The sequence below is a fragment of the Dasypus novemcinctus genome, chromosome 11 (genome assembly GCF_030445035.2).
Source record: "Dasypus novemcinctus isolate mDasNov1 chromosome 11, mDasNov1.1.hap2, whole genome shotgun sequence".
Lineage (NCBI taxonomy): Eukaryota > Metazoa > Chordata > Mammalia > Cingulata > Dasypodidae > Dasypus > Dasypus novemcinctus.
The window spans coordinates 89,009,966-89,016,882 of NC_080683.1; the positions used below are offsets into that span (position 1 = coordinate 89,009,966).

The 6,917-nt window shown below is 36.1% G+C and overlaps 1 pseudogene; it reads left to right on the forward strand.

Moving 5' to 3' along the window:
* The first annotated feature begins 358 nt into the window (after positions 1-358).
* Positions 359-4,062, forward strand: LOC101412743 (protein ECT2-like; annotated as a pseudogene).
* Positions 4,063-6,917: the final 2,855 nt, after the last annotated feature.

Consider the following 6,917-nt stretch of genomic DNA (forward strand, 5'->3'; position numbering starts at 1 on the left):
ATCCACTATAGATAGGGAGGAGGAAAAAGAACAAAAAGAAAGTACTATATATGGGAATGAAATTCCTTGGAGTATATTTAATCCATCCCTGAAATAAAACCTCCCTTATGTTCTCTCCAATTATAAGTCTGCTTTTGATGCACTTCTGATCATTCACCGCATAACTGCAGATTTATCTCTCTTATTGGGGGAGAGGGCTCAATGTCATTGAAAATAAACTTCAAAAATCCTTAAGGACAGGAATTGGCTGTGGCAGTGAACAGCAAAGAATGATGGTAGTGGTGAGAACAATTGGAGCTTGAAGTGGTGGAACTTCTAGGGTTATTTTTGGGAGTGCCAATGTAGAAGAGTACAAACAATGGCTGACAATAGTGTACTAACATCCACCAGTGGGAGGACTAGCTTGGCACTCTTTCATTTTTTATTCTAAAGTTATTGAAACATCCAAGGAAAATTTATTTATGGGATCTACTTTGGGCCTTATAGAAGAAATACCTCAGATTGCAATGAGTATGATTTTGGTTCAAGAAGCCAGGAAACAGGAAGAACTTATAAAAACCATAAAGACTATGAAAATAATGGAAGTTCCTGTTGTGAAGGTAAAAAAAATATTGTCCTGGAAAATCAGGACAGTAAAAAGTACTATTAACATGGAAATTAAAATGCCCTTTGTAAAGATGGAATCAGTAAAAGAATTTGAAGGTTTGGATTCCTCAGAATTTGAAAATGCATTCAGTCTTGGACTTGCAGGACTCTGCTTCCCCTCCCCCCCGCCCCCCCCCCCCCGACATGGTTCATTCATCTGTTTTGCTTGTTGGTTTTGCTCATTGTTTTTTGGCTTGTTGTGCTTGTTGTCTGCTCATACTCTTTTTTGTTGTTGTTGTTTTTATTTTTTGCACATTGTCTGTTTGTTTTTTCTTTAGCAGGCACCAGGAATTGAACCTGGGGCCTCTCATGTGGGAGGTGGGCACTCAAATGCTTGAGCCACATCAGCTCCCTGCTCATTTGTTCTTTGCTTGTTATCTTCTCCTTGTTTGCTTGTTGTCTTTTTTTCCTTCCCCTCCCCCTCCGCTGCCCTGCTGTTTTTGCTGTCTGTGTCCATTCACTGTGTGATCTGTATCTACTTCTCTTTTTGTCTTTTTCCTCTAAGATTCCCTGTGATTCAATCCTGGGGATCTCTGATGTGGAGAGAGGTTCCCTGTCAATTGAGCCACCTCAGTTCCTGGTCTCTGCTGCACTTCACCTTGACTCTCCCCTTTCTTTCTTCTTGTTGCATCATCATCTTGCTGTGTGACTCACTTGCGTGAGCACTCAGCTTGACATGTGGGCACTGGCTTGCTGTGCAGGCGCTGGCTCACCATGCGGGCACTCATGTGGGTACTCAGCTCACCATATGAGCACTCATGCAGGCACTTGGCTCACCATATGGGCACTGGCTTGCCATGTGGGCACTCAGCTCACCACACAGGCACTCACTTGGGCACTTGGCTAACCACGTGGGCACTCAGCTCGCCATAGCCACATAGCTACTGGCTCACTGCACAGGCATGCTTTCTCTTCTTTTTCATCAGGAGACTCCAGGGATTGAACCTGGGTCCTCCCTTATAGACAGCAGAGAACTTATCACTTGAGCCATATCCGCTTCCCTGCTCATGGTCTGCTCATTGTTTTTGCTTGTTGTCTGCTCATTCTTTGCTCATTGTTTGTTTGTCTTCTTTAGGAGGTACAGGGAACCGAACCTGAGACCTCCCATGTGGGAGACAGGTCCTCAACTGCTTCAGCCAAATCCACTCCAAGACTCTGTTTTTAATGAATTATACAATGCTGATTCCAGAGTTACTGGATACCAGTTGAGTTAAATTGTGCACAAAAAGGAGTCTGCCATTTGCATGTTATCTGCTCTATTATACAAGTATGGTTCATCTAGTACTATGCTTTACAGGATTCAGGAAGAAAGACAAACTAGTCAGATTGGTGACATTGGTCCATCACATGGGTGGAGTTATTTGAAAAGACTTTAATTCAAAAGTTATATATATTTTGTGGCAAATTGTACACAAGGAGAAAAATTTAGTTTGCTGTGAACCTGGGTACTCACTCCTATTATGAAGCCAGAATATATTTATAAAGCTTGGGAAAGGAGGAATGAACCAGATTTCTGTGCAGCAATTGATGATTTTAAAAAAGGAATTTAAAATTCCTCTATTTCAAGATTGTGTGTTAAGTTTCCTGGGATTTTCAGGTGAAGAGAAAAATAATATGGAAGAAATTAATGAAATGCAAGTAGGTAACTGTTTACCAGTTGGAGATGAAAGAAGTATTCATTTTATAGTGGAAGAGAATATAGTAAAAGAATTTTCATTTGAACACTCAGAGAAACTTTGTTAATCAAGAGTGGTTCTGGGGAAGTATTCAAATGGATGCCCGAGCTGGAGAAACCATGCATTTAGATGAAAAGGACTGAGCTCAAGAAATCAATGTCACTTCTTTCTCTACATACCCAAATAGCAATCAAAAGAGATATTGTTTAAAAGACACACTTGTCAAGAGAGACAGATTTGTCACCTTTCCCTCCCTGTAAGCACCCATATGTGGAACATTCCCTTTCCACAGGGTCACTCTTAGATATCTCCAACATACCTGAGTCTAGCATTAATTATAATGAAAAACCAAAGACTTGTACTAAGTCTTCTAAAAATTCTACTCCAGTTCCTCAAAAGCAGTCAGTTAGGTGACAAGTTGCTAAAGAGTTCTATTAGTGTGAAAGTAATTTTGTAAATACAATAGCAACAATTATTCAGTTATTTCAAGTTCCTGTAGAAGAGAAAAGACAATGTGGTGGGCCTATCCTTTCACCAGAAGAGTTTAAGACTATTTTTGGTAGCATTCCAGATATTTTTTGATGTGCGTACTAAGATAAAGGATGATCTTGAAGATCTTATTATTAATTAGGATGAAAGCAAAAACGTTGGTGATACCTTTCTTAAATGTTCAAAGGATTTTGTAAAAGGGAAAACCAACACTTCTTTTGTAAACTTCTTTGAAATGAGCAAGGTAATGATTATTAAACGTGAAAATCAGAACACAAGATTTCATGTTTTTTTAAAGATAAACCAAGTGTAACCAGAATGTGGACATCAAAGCCTAGTTGAACTTCTCATTCGAACAGTACAGAGGTTATCCAGTGTTGTACTACTTTTAAATGATCTTAAGCCTATGGTTGATGAAAATCCTGACAAAAGTACTCTAGAAAAAGTTATTGGATCATTTTTATTATTAATAAATAATAATGAGGATAAGAGAAAAACTGGAGCTCAAAAGCAAATTTTTGTTGTTGTTTATGATGTAGATGGATATCTGACAAATCTTTGATCTTCTAATAGAAGTTTAGTACAAGTTGAGCACCCTGTGACAAATAACTCTCTTCCTCTTTAATGACTGTGTAAAGATAGAAGGAAATGACACAAGGTTCTTGGCGCTTTTCAGAGTGGTCATGGCCACACCCAACCTCCAGCTTCTCTTAAGCATATTCATCTAATGACTCTTTCTCAAATGGAAAAGGTTCTGAACATAAGAGAGACAGAAGATTGCCATAATTCTTTTGCCTTGTTTGTGAGGCCACAGACAGAGCAGGCGAATGTGCCGCTCAGTTTCCAAAAATACATCAGAGGAACTCTCAAAAAAAAATGGTGAAAGATGCTGTGTTGACATGTAGCCAACACCATTTGTAAAGCAGATCCTGAGAATCTTATTTATACCACTGATACAGAACCCTTTGAAGTAAATACAAAAGAAATGGGCAGTACATTGAGTGGAGCATCTAGAGTCATAACAAAGATTTCCAAAAAGCTTACAAGAGCATTCTTTTTCTCCCAAACTCCAAAAAGAGCTCTATGAAGGACTCTTATGACACCCTATAGCTAAGTTAAGGGAAGAAGTTCTCCCAGCAATTACAAGCATGTAATGAATTGTCTGTCTAGCACATCATCATTAGCACACTTTCATGAACATGCGAAGAGCTGTGAGAAATTTGAGTCACCCAATGCACATGTTACCAGCTGAGATCAAGCAAGGGCATACCGTCTCTTTCTTTGTCAGGCATTAATCCTTCTTAAAAGGAGAAGTCATACTTTAAGTAGACGTACAATTCATTTCATATGAAGCTTAAAAAAAATCTAAGTATAGAAACTTTTAGAAACACCTCATACTTGAACAAGAAACTAAGTTAAGTACCACTTTTCATTGGCACTTGGTAAAAACTGAAGAGAAAATAAGTATAATAAATCATGCCATTTGTTTTCATTTTGAAATAGTTAAGTTATACCTCTTATATTTTTCAAGTTAACTCATGTAAAAACTAATGATTTTGATGTAATTTATTTCCTTGCTCAAATTCTTTATACAAAGACCAATAACTTATGTTATTTATGCTATCAGTAACTTTGTGTCCCGACTGAGTAAATAATTTTTATTGGTAAGTGCCACATACTGCTGTGAATATATTTGTATAGTGTCCATGAATGGATTTATGGAGATACACATTTGTGTGTCTCAATTTGTATAGAAATTGAGAGATATCGCATTTACTTACTGGATAAAATCCTATATAAATTCCTGGTTAATTAGTGGGGCCTTGTTTCACATGTGATTTTTGAAGTAGTTATTAAACTGCTGCTTTTTGCATAGTTTATTTTCTTCTCAAATGTTTCCAAGATCTAGTATATGGATTTAAAAAGCTTTGCCCCTATTAATAAGAATAATAGTTAGAAGTTGTTGTTTCAAAATACTTTTACAGATTGAGATGACAGAAAAATATTTTAAAAATACTGTATATTTTACAAAAGAATAGTATTAATGCATGCTTATAACTGTTTTAGAGATAAAATATTTATGGTAATTTTTAGCCACTAGAAAAAAATATTTTGAAGGATAATATCCTGAGAAAATTGAGATATAAGTTGTTTATATTCTCTGAAATAATTCAAAAGTTGCCATTCATTTTACTTGTCTGTAAAATGCATAAAAATGGGTGCAGGCAACTTATCATTATCATAATTAAAAGTAAAATTGAAATATGATTCTTTGGTATTGTGAAGTATTTTTCAAGTCCTGATATTATCTTTAACAACAATATTTTTCTTTTATAGTCAGAAAGAAAAAATAATCAAGTCTATGAATAAAGATACTTTTTCCTATGTGTTCAGGAAGTAGTGCAAACATTTAATTGCCATTTAACAATTTTTGATAACCTATTTTAATAGTTTAACTGAATATATAGATTTTTTTATGCCATGTATGTGCCACTTTTTAAGATAGTAAATGATTCCTTATTGCTATATTTTAAAAGCAGTTGTATTAGTAAGAACTTTGTAAATAAATATTTATCTTCCCCCCAAAAAAAACACACACATAAGCACAAACAAATCTCTTGAGGGACCCTACTGTACCTTCCCATACTGACTTATTCTTTATTTTTAAATATAAAAGATATCCAATATCAAGTCGTTTGAGAAAAACCAGTAGCATGGAAAAGAATCATCAATATGAACAAATAGAACAATTAACCCCAGAGGAAACATAATTCCAGAAACAGAAAATAATAATTTTTAATCACGCAGATTCAAGGACTCAGAAAATATTGCATACTCCTAGGTCTTTAAACTAGTCCACCCGACAGGGGTAACATTGAGAAAAGCAATGCATAAATCAGAAGGGGCACACTGTTGGCCTACAGGTGAATGTGGCCTATGTATGTATTTTTTGTACAATGGTTCAATATTTTTCAAATTTGAATGACCTTAGACATGACATATACTCTCCAATTCACTACAGTTCTCACTATTACCTTCCCCCCAAAAAAGTTTCACTCATTTGTGTTAACAAACTGGAACACCTAATAATTTGCCTTTTTGGTCCTTGCAGTAGAGTGATCTCACATATGCACATGGATGAAAATGCTAAATAAAATGTTATTATAGCCAATCCAAGTCCAAATTGAAAGAGTAATTAATTACTGTAGCAGTCTGATATAATTGATGAATTCCAAAAAGAAATATTGGATTATACTTGTAATCTGATCTGTACCTGGGCATGCCTGAGTTATGATTAGGGCAGATAAAAGGCATGGAGAAGAATAGAGTTGAGGGTTTTCTGATGTTGGATTTTTGATGTTGGAGTTTGATGCTGAAGACTTAAGCTGGAGCCCAGGAAGTAAACTCCCAGAGGAAAGAGAAGCCAGTCCCAGGAAGGAAGGAACCTTGAACCAAGAGAAAAGCAAGGCCCAGGAACATAGGAACCCAGGAAGCCTGAACCCTTACAGACATTGGCAGCCATCTTGCTCCAAATAGACTTTGGTGAGGGAAGTAACTTATGATATGGCCTGGTATCTGTAAGCTCCTACCCCAAAAAGATACCCTTTATAAAAACCAAACAGTTTCTGGTATTTTGCATTGGCACCCCTTTGGCTGACTAATACAATTACAATAATCAAAGGATACATAGAAATGGACCTAACATGTAATTACCGCTCAAGAATGTTTGTTGAGTGAAAGAATTTACTTTTCTAAGGTCATGCAAATAATTAGTGAAAGAATGAGGTATAAAACTCAATTCTTATTCAATGTTCTTTGGATGTTCTTTTTATTGGTGGCAAAAATATCATCGTACTGGTAGATTTCCTATGCCATGAAGTTGCCCAGCAAACTTTTGAAATTAGTATTGTCAATGGTGAAGGCCTGGAAAGCTTTACATGAAAGTTATAATCCAGGTAAAACCCAGTTACATTTAGTAAGCAGGTAAGTGTGGAGAAGCCGCATAGTGGTAGAATATTCAGCAAGAGATTAAAAAAAAAACTATACAGCTAAACACAATGAAAAGGAAAAAAGATCACCAAATTGTGGATTTTAAAAAATTAAATA